General features: G+C 49.0%; 1 long non-coding RNA gene across 1 annotated transcript; it reads right to left on the reverse strand.

Moving 5' to 3' along the window:
- Nucleotides 1–909: 909 nt before the first annotated feature.
- LOC149998572 (uncharacterized) lies at nucleotides 910–8976 on the reverse strand. The gene is made up of 3 exons (XR_016514230.1): nucleotides 8742–8976; nucleotides 7815–7964; nucleotides 910–1284 (listed from the first exon to the last, which is right to left on the reverse strand). It is a non-coding gene; the product is annotated as an uncharacterized LOC149998572 (long non-coding RNA).
- Between the last annotated feature and the right edge of the window lie 1160 nt (nucleotides 8977–10136).

The following is a 10136-nucleotide window of genomic DNA, read 5'->3' on the forward strand; positions in this document are numbered from 1 at the left end:
TGTCATAGTCTATCTGTGTTCTGCTCGATGGTCTGTGGCTCGTCTTTCTCCTTCACAGACCCTAAACCCCAAGAACAGGGAGCGTCGCTCAGTCCCTTAAACCTGTCCCACAGCTCTGTCTATAGCTGACAGTTCATCTGTGTTTGATGACTTTGAATGGGATCAATCAAAAACCAGTCCTGTACCCCACTGCTGAGAGCACAGGTGAGACAATATCTGAGAAAGGCAACATGAGGGACACACAGTAACAGTGTTATTTCATTGTAACTATTTCCCCTGAGCAAAGAAAGGAGTCCTAGGCCTCCCCTAGTCTTCATTAACCCAGGTCCTCATGCCCCCAAACCAAGCTGCTTCCTTGATTCTTGTCTTTCCCTCACTCCCACATCCAATCCTGAAGGCTTATTCTATGGCTGTACCTCCACATTCCATCCTCTTCTCCCCATCCCCACGGTCTCTCCCTAGGCCCGTGGCTTCACAGCTCTATCACCCCAGGGGCCTCCCACCCGGCCTCCTGGCTGCACTCAGACCCCCTACAATGCAGGTGCCACCCAGCACTCAGAGTGATATTCTAGAAACATAAATCAGAAGACCTCACTCCCCTGAATAAAATCCCTCATGGCTTCCCCATGCGGGGAGTAACACCCATTCCCTGCTTTGGGTTACTCCTGCCCCCTGCTCACCCCCTTGCTCTGTTCCACCAGGGCGCCAGCGTGGTCCTGCTTGTCTCTCCGCTCCCCACTTAGGTGCTCCTCCCCAATCTCCCCCAGCTGGCTCCTTCTCGCTGTTCAGGTCTCAGATCAAATGTTGGCCTGAAAAACACCTTCTTTGACCAGCCATTTAGAGATAACCCCCAGCTACTCTATCATTGGAAGATCAGGGTGGGCTGTGTGTGAGAGAAAACCCAAAATCTTAGCGGCTTAAGCAAGACTGCAGTTTATTTCTTTCTGATGTAAAAGTCTGGAGATACAAGGTCCCAGGCTGGCAAGGGTACTCTACAGTGTCAGAGACCCTACCCAGGTACCTTCTGTCTGTGACATCTTTCGCAATTGGTTTTCTCTTCATGGTTCAATACAGCTGCTTGAGCTTCAGCCATCACCTCTGTACTCCAGCCAGGAGGAAGGAGAAAGAGTTAAAGAAAGAACTGCCTTCTCTCTTCCAGAATATTCTTCAGAGATTGCTTCTGCATATATCCCGTCAGTCAGGACTTAGTCACATGGCCACATTTAGCTTCAAGGGAGACTGAGAAATGTAGTCTTTATTCTGGGAAGTCCTGTGTCCAGAGTTCTAGTACACAGGAAGAAGAGGAGACTGGAAATGAGAGGATACCCAGTACCCTCAGTCAGAATCATATCTCCTGCTAAATCCTCTTCGTTCTCCTACCAACTGATAGCTCCCTATGTAATTAGTTCCTATTTTCTCTCCACTAGAACATAAACTCCATGCCAGCCTTGTCCCCCACTGTATCTCTGGAGCCCAGCACAGTGCCTGACATAAGGTAGGCTTTCAATTTTTACTGAATGAATCATTGAATGATTCCTCACAATAATTACTTGAGGAATGCAGTCTCATTCCCGTTTTACAGAAGGGAAAAATGAGGCTCAGCGAGATTAAGTAACTTGCCTAAAGTCACAGGGTAGGCAATAGGGCCAATACTTGAACTTTGCTCTCTAAGGCACAGTGCTCTTTCAACCCCTTCCACCTCACATGCTGACTCCTTTGATCCCTTGGCTCCTCTGTGAATCAAGGCGGAAGCCAGAAAACCATCACCTGAAGTCTGCTGCTGCCATTTCCCTGAGAAATTCCATCTTAACTTCTCACAATGTCGTGCCTTTGGCGTCTAATGGGATCAGCATAAGAAATGGATGTTTGGGACAAGTTTCTGTAATTTCTGCAAATCACTGGGTAAGGATGTTACACGGAATCCATGAAATAAATTCCTCCTGGGATTAAGCAATAGAATGAAGTCTAGAACTTCAGATGGACTGGTAGATTTCTTTGTTTCAGACAAGGGAGGACTACCTAACTCATCAGGTGTTCCATTTTATCTTCAGTGCCAGGAAACTCAGTTTGAATTAAATGCCCAGAGGCAGCCCCAACCTTTGGAGAAGGGCTCCAGTGGATAGAATGTGTGAGTTTTGGCACCAGGGAGCCTGAACTTGAGTTTCAGCCAATGTTCTGTGAGCAAGACATTTAAACTTCCCTGAACCTTAGGCTCTTGGTTGTAACCCCAAGGCTGTTAGAAGGATTAAATGAGCTAATACATGGGAAACCTCTCTAATAATGATTAGATGATGAAGAGATGGTTGGCCCTTATTGTATGTATTAACAGGGAACACTCAGCTAGCCAAGGCTAAGCTGCAGGTTCTCCAGCCCCGGGAATTCTCCGATAAGAGAGTGAAGTAGTCAGGGAAGGCTTCAAGGAGGAGCCATCTTGAAAGACAAGTGGAATCCTCTGGTGTAGAACATTTGGCAGTATTATCCCTCTCCCTTGCAGTGCTAACCCCTGAGGTCACTTCCAGTTTCCAACTCAGCCAGTCCTGCCCCCATCCTTCCACCCTTTTCAGTACCGTCTCATAATCCATCACTAACCCCACCGGCTATCAGCTGCTGTCCCCAGGCGGTGAAGCATAGCCCACAGGTGGAGAGAGCAGCTCTAGGATGGCTCACAAGTCTCCAGAAACCTCAGGGTTTCAAAATGAGGAAGAATTTAGTCTTGGAAGAAGCCTCAGCCTAGGGCAGGAGGCTGACATCTAGGCCTCATCTCTTCCCCATTAACTAGCAACCTCTGACCCTCTGCTTCCTCACCCATACAGAAAGACTTAATCACGTGGCCCAAAGGCCACCCTTAATAAGGTAAACTGTCTTTACTTACAGACTGTTCTTGGTTAATCTTCACAATATTTGAAGAAAATGGGACACAGAGCCCTGGTCTGGTGGCTCAGTTCGTTGGAGCATTGTCCCACAAACACACACACACACACACACACACACACACACACACACACACACAGAGGTTGTGGGTTCAATCCCTGGTCGGGGTGCGTACAGGAAGCAACTGATTAATGTTTCTTTCTCTCTCTCTCTCTCTCTCTCACCTTCCTGTCTCTCTAAAATCAATAAATACACCCTTGGGTGAGGTAACCTCCCAGAGGTCACACAGGTCATGAGGGGTGGAGGGGGGTGGTGCTGGAACAGGATTCACAGGCAAGCAGCCAGGGTACTAAGCTTGGATGGGGGCAGGGAGGGAAAACTTTAAGGAAATGGCTCTTCCCAGTCAGTGACAGCTGGAGGTCACACTGGGGCTCGGGCGGGCGGGGCTGCAGCTGACCGGAAACCTGTAGCTCACTGGACTGCCAGAGGCCTGGGGCATGGGAGGGCCTGGCTGGGACAGTCCCTTATTGTCCACTACTCGCTGCTGATGCAGCTCTGCCCACCTAGTGCCCAGGTGGCCCTGGGTTCAGGCCTGTGCATGAGAACTCTCCACCCGAAAGGACCTGTGGGGAAGGCAGAGAACCTGCAGAGGTGGAGAGGTGAACAGGGAGGGGGCCCACACCTGGGGGTTTCTGTGTGTGGGGAGGACCTATGGAGAGAGGTCCCATGTCCCACTATAGGTAGGGCCTGCAGGGGACTATGCTCGTGTGCCAGGAGCCCATTGATTTCATCCCCTACCCTGCCCCCAGCTGCTCCTGGCCGCCTCAGCATAAAATCCACATTCCTCCTTCTGACCTAGTTTCTGCCAGCCTCTAGGCCTGGCCTCCAGGTTTGTGAACTTGATTCCAGACCCTGACCTACTGGTCCTCGGGTCTGTGCTCGTCCTTTACCTGGTTAAATGTTTAAAACTGAGCCCAGGCCCTTCTCCAGCCCAGCCGCCTCCCCTTCTGTTGACTTGCCACCCAGCACAGATTGTACTCCTGTCCTTCCCTGGTCCTCCTCCAGCTCAGCATTCCTCCCTTCCCAAGGGCCCCACTGTGACTCAGTCACCCCCTCCTTTCAGGGTGGTCCTGCATCCAGCAGGAGCTCAGGACTAGGTGTGGCAGGGGCTGACCTTGGATTCTCCAAGCTTTCGACCACCCACTGGGAAGCTGGCTCTGTTTCCTCTTCCCTCCGAACAGGGGGGTCAGCCCCAGGCAGTACCCCTCTGAATTCAGAGGGCCCCTGATTCCAGGAGCCATGGTGGTGGTACAGAAGGGTGCATTCTGGCCCCCCAAGCAACACACGTGTGAGAGGAACCCCAGCATTGGTGAGGGATCCCCCCAGTCACTCTCTCCTGCATACTATATTTAAAACCAACCAAGTGCTGATAAAATATGTATCACTACAGCTGGGATTCCACATCAAACCTTAACAGTAATACAATTGACCCTTGAACAATGTGGGGGGGACGGATTAGGGGCATCGACCCCCCCCCCACACACACAGATAGAAATCCTTGTATAACTTTTGACTCTTCAAAACTGTGGTTGTCCCTCAGTATCCACAGGGATTTGTTCCAGGACCTCTGCAGACCCCAAAATTTGTGGATGCTCAAGTCACTTTTTAAAATAACGCAGAGCAATGCATACTGTCAGCCCTCCACAGCCACAGATTTCTAACGGGATCCAAAATACAGTTTTCCACAGTGGGTTCAATCCGTAGATGCGAAACCCAGGGATACGGGTGGCCGAGTACATATTTACTGGGAAAAAAGTCTGTGTGTAAGTGGACCCATGTAGCTCAAACCTGCATTGTGTGAGGGGTAACTGTAATTGACTGGAGCACCTCACTCCCTGCGCTGGGCCTGAGCGAGTGATTCAAGGGGGAGAAGAAGAGCGGGGAGACGGGTAAAGAAATTATCCTCAGGAATTCGAGCCTGATGTGTCTGTGTGGCCAGAGAGTGGTTGGTGTGTTTGAGGTAGGAGGAAGGATTGGGGGTGGTCCCCTTCCCTCGTTTCTTTGTCTTGCCCCTGGCTTGCCTCTCACAGGCATCACCTAGGATTTCTCTCTGACCCTTCTCTGGGTAGGTGGGTCTCCCTGTCAGTTTGGGCCTCCCCTCCCAGCTCACTAGGGCCCCTTCTCTCTCCATCCCTCCTGGAAGATGGGACAGGTGCTTCCCCTAGAAAAGGGCCAGGCCTGACTTGAAGGACAAGCCCCTCCCTCGGGGAATAGCTCCATCCCTTCTTGGTCCCTCCTATCTGCTGGGCCAGATGTTCGGGGCCTTTGCCTGACAGCTGATGGCAGGGCCTCTCTCCTGGCCTGGGCCTATGGGTGTGTCCCCCTATGTGTGTGTGTGTGTGTGTGTGTGTGTGTGTGTGTGTGTGTGTGTGTGTGTGCTGTGTGTTAAGGAAAGTTGTGGTTAAGCCAGTGGCTTTGGAGTCAAACCAACTGCACCTGGCCTCTTACTAGCTATGTGTCCTTGAGTAAGTTCCCTGATGTCTTTAAAATTCTTATTTATTTTTAGAGAGGGGAAGGGAGGGAGAAAGAGAGGGAGAGAAACATTGATGAGAAAGAAAAACATCGAGAGGCACTGACTGGGTACATGGAACCATGAACCCACAACCTAGGCATGTGCCTTGACAGGGAATTGAACCAGTGACCGTTTGCTTTGTGAGACAACACTCAACCAACTGAACTACACAAATCAGGGCTCTCTGATGTCTTCAAAGTCACAGATTCTTCATCCATAAAATCCAGCTTCCAAGAGAGGTTGCGCTCGTAGAATGAGATATTGCACAGAAAGCAGGAAGCCCTTAGCACAGCTCCAAGCATATAGTGAAGTCTGGTAACTAGCAGCCATTGCCACAGTTAGGAGAAAACCCCAGTCAGCATGGGGGTCTTTGAGGGAGACCTCCACTTGCTGGATCCCAAGGTCTGATGCTCCCAACAGGTGAGGGTAGAAACCCAAATGCCTGGCTGATGGGGAAGGGAAAGAACAAGGCCTCTGGGTGCCCAAACCCCTGACCCCAGCTTCCCCTCCTTTGTGGACTGTCCCAATCAGGGGACCTTGAGCTGCCCACACCTAATTCCAGCAGGAAAGCTGAGCTCTGAGGTGACCTCTATGCCTCCAGTGTGCCTCTGCTCCTTGAAGGGGAGGCCAACCAGACTCCAGCAAACTCAACTCAAAAACTCAGCTGTCCCTTCTAGAGCCTGGGGGAGGGCAGGGAGTCCTCAAGTCCAGGATCCCCTTACTACCACGCCTTGTTTGTTTTTGAAGAGAGCCTGGTGCAGCCAATCAGGAGCTCAAGCCTCAGCTCTGCCCCATCCCTAGTTAATTTCAACTAGTGCTTGGCTTATGGTACACAACAGGCCCTGGGTAGGGGGGTGAGTGGAGAGGAGGGAGCCGTTTCTGCAGGGCCCAGGGCCTTATCTCAGGACCCAGTGCTCTCTGCTGGGAGACTCCGAAGGGAGCAACATTAACCCATCTTGCCTTGGGAAAAAAAATACTGGGCCTAATATCTTCTGGATAACTGGAGGAAATGAGGTTTCCTAAGGCTTAACTTTGAGATGAAGGGGAAGTTAGTTCATTTATTCATTAAAGTAGGTCCACAACATTTATTTTGCACCTACTAATAATGTGTCAGGCAGGTACTGTGCTAGGTACTTCAGGATACAGAAGCCCAAGACCCAGGCTGAGGGGCCTGGGAGCCTCCGAGTCTGGGCAGAGTAAACAGTGGAGTTCTGGGACAGTGCAGAGAAAGGCAGTAGCCCACAACCTGTGAGAGCCTCGCATGCACCAAGTCACACAACATTTTGGCCAGTAAAGCCCAGAGTGAGCAGGGATTCCCTCCAATGATTTAGCAAAGAAGTAAACAGATGCACCAAAAGCCCTGTAGCAGGTGTATCCATGAAGGATGGAACTGGCAGCTTGGTGGATCCTGCCAACCCTCCTGCATCTTAGAGAGCAGGCCTGGAGGATAGAGGCCAAGAGGACAGAGGCCATGGACTGCCAGGATCTGTAATATACAGGCACCCTCATCCTGCCACCTCATTTGCGCAGCAAACCCCCAAACCTTGCATGACCTCACCATGAGTGAGTCTGCTCACACCCAGGACTCTACTGCTGGGACACGTTGCGTAGATCAAAGGAAATGATTCCCAGGATAATAGTGGCTTCTGTGTCCTGGGTTAGCAAGAAAACTGTCAAAGATGTCAGGGGCATGCTCCTGTTTTTCTGCCTAGCAGGACAGTCTGAGCACCAGGAAGAGAAGGATAATTAGGCAAACCTGAAATACGACAGGTGGGAAAAGCAGCAGGGAGACACAGCAGGATGTCCAGAGGGTCAAAGGTACTTCTGACCACGGACAGGCCTCTGCATAAGAAGTGGCCATCCTTGTGCCCAAGGGGGCAGAAAATGAAGGTAAAAAAGTGAGCAAGGATGTGAGCAATCCCTCCACACGGTGGCTTTAAGTTCTCTCTCCTCATTGCAAAGTAGCCTCAGTTTGCCTGATAACCAGACATAATACTTTTGGAAATAATTTTGTGTACGTTTTGCCAATTTTTAAAAAAAGATTTTATTTATTTACTTTTTAGAGAGAGGGAAAGGGAGGGAGAAAGAAAAGGAGAGAAACCCAAATGTGTGAGAGAAACATCAGTCAGTTGCCGATCACAAGCCCCCAACGGGGGACCTGGCCCCACAACCCAGGCATGTGCCCTGACTGGGAATCAAACCAGTAACCCCTCAGTTTGCAGGCTGGCGCTCAGTTCACTGAGCCACACCAGCCAGGGCGCCAATTGTTTAAGGTGTTTAAAGTGTTCAGAAAAAAATCAGCCATGTTTTTATTACAGTGTGTAACTGTAGCAGAGTCTTCATGGCCCAGGTGACTGAGTTCAACACTTACCAAATGTGTGACCTTGGGCAAGTTACTTCACTTCTCTGAGCTTCAGTCTCCTCAGATGCAAAATAGGAACCAGGTGATAATAATAGTAGCTTCCTCTTGGCGTTGTGAGGATTAGTGAAGTAATGCACGTAAGGTACGTCAACCAGTGCTCTGAGCAGAGTAAACGCAATATTGAATGTTATCTATTTTTATTGTTATTGTTTTGGTAATTCACATTAAAAATGGAGAAATTTGCCCTGGCTGGTGTGGCTCAGTGGATTGAGCGCTGGCCTGTGAACTGAGAGGTCGCCAGTTCGATTCCCAGTCAGAACACATGTCTGGGTTTCAGGCCGGGTCCCCAGCTGGGGGCGTGTGAGAGGCAACCACACATTTATGGTTTTTTTCCTCTCTTTCTCCCTCCCTTCCCCTCTCTCTAAAAGTAAGTAAATAAACTCTTTTTTAAAAAATGGAGATATTTAATTTTTCAGTTTCCTAAGTGTTAACTTCTACTTGGGTGAATATTAAAGATGTTTATTATTTAAAGTAATATCAATTATTCAATAGATTCAGAACTGAACATGAAACCAAGTTCAGGTAGAGGTAGAGGATTTCTCTCCATCAGTAAAGGCCTCTTCACTTGGAAAAATTTAATAAATACCCTCTTCTTCAACTCCTGTTGTCGGTAGTGATGCCACCCGTCCTCCAGGGGGCCCAGGCTATTCAATGTGACTCCCTACCCCTCAGCGCCCCGCCCTGCCCCCTAACACAACACCTCTCCCAGGCTTCCGCCTTCAGTCTCCCTCTCCCTGTACTTGCTCCTCCCCTAAGCCCTGATGAGCTCAAGCCCACCCCACTGAAATAACCAGTCTTCACGAAACCTTGTAGCGATTACCCTGCTCTCCTCCGCGCAGCTCAGCTCAGTGAGTGGGACTGTCTCCTCTTTCTCACCTGTCATTCTCTCTTCCCATCAAGACAATCCCGCTTTCCACCATCTCCCCTTTCCACTAATAACCCATCAGTTGCCAAATTTATTGGATACTCCCCAGGTCCTCAGCTGGATTTCTCTGTTGCACTTGACACCTGCAGCCTCTCCCTACTTGGAAGTGTCTGCTCTCAGCTCTCCTCCTATCTCGCTTATGTTTTCTTCTCTATCTTCTGGGCTGGCTCGTCTTCCTCCTGTCGCCTCCCCCCATGTCAGTGCTCCACAGGTGTGTCTTTTCTGAGCTATCTTCTCTCACCAGCCTACAGACTCTTGTGACTTGGCCGTCTTCCAAGGTCCCCTATCAGCCAATGATGCCTCAGTCCACCCATTGCTTAAGCCATAAACAGGGAGTGACTGAAAAACTTCCACCTGATCTGGCCAATCACCAAGGAGCCGTCCATTCACTTCCCGGTAACTGAAGACCTTTCTAAAGCCCAAATCAGAACCTGTCACTCCTTGCTAATGGTCAAATGCTAATGTTCCAATCCCATAGCTCTGTCTAATTTTGAGTTTCATTCTTTCTCTTCATTCCCTCTGCTTATATACTAACCTACACGTAGGTCTTGTACAATTTGCACAGGACATGGCATATAGTAGGTGTTCAATAAATGTTTTTGAGTGTGCATGCTGAAAGGTAAAAATAAGAGGATGGGGAAATATATACCATGCACTTCCCAATGGCCAAAGCAAAGTGCAATACTAAAGAAAAGGAAGTTGTGCAGAGAAAGAGCTCCAGAAATATGCATCAGAGTGTCCTTGGGACTGTTGTTGATACTAAGCCATGCATGTGAGGGTGAAACTCCACACCGAGAGAGGCAGTGGTGCACTGTAAGCTAAAGAATTGCCAGAACTCACAGAAGGCTAGTTATAGTCAAGTTTTGACCACCCAGAGTGGAGAATCTTTGTTAAAAATACCCAGGGCACTCAGTAGAGACCCCCAAAAGTAACATGTTAGTTGCAGGGCTATTTTAGCCTTAAAGGCAAATTCAGACCTTCCATAACACCTAAAAAATAAGCCTCAAATGAATTAAGTTTATTATGAATAAGTTGAGTAATTGCCTATTAGAACAAAGTCCAGCATTTTGGAAAACAACAAAATCCAGCATCTTGATTCTTATGGCAAGTCACAGTCTGGGAGAAAAGCTTGCAACCCACCCAGCCCCAAAATGTTTTATTTTGTTATATCTAATAAAAGACTTGTATTTAGAATATATGAAGAACTCCTGCAACTCAATGATGAAAAAGACAAACAGCGCAATAGAAAAAGTTGTCAAAAGACTTGAACACACACTTCACAAAAGAAAATATACAAATGGCTAATAAGCTTGTGAAAAAGCTCGACATTAGTCATCAGAGAAGTG

This window comes from Furipterus horrens, unplaced genomic scaffold, assembly GCF_987537825.1.
Source record: "Furipterus horrens unplaced genomic scaffold, mFurHor1.1.pri manual_scaffold_11, whole genome shotgun sequence".
NCBI lineage: Eukaryota > Metazoa > Chordata > Mammalia > Chiroptera > Furipteridae > Furipterus > Furipterus horrens.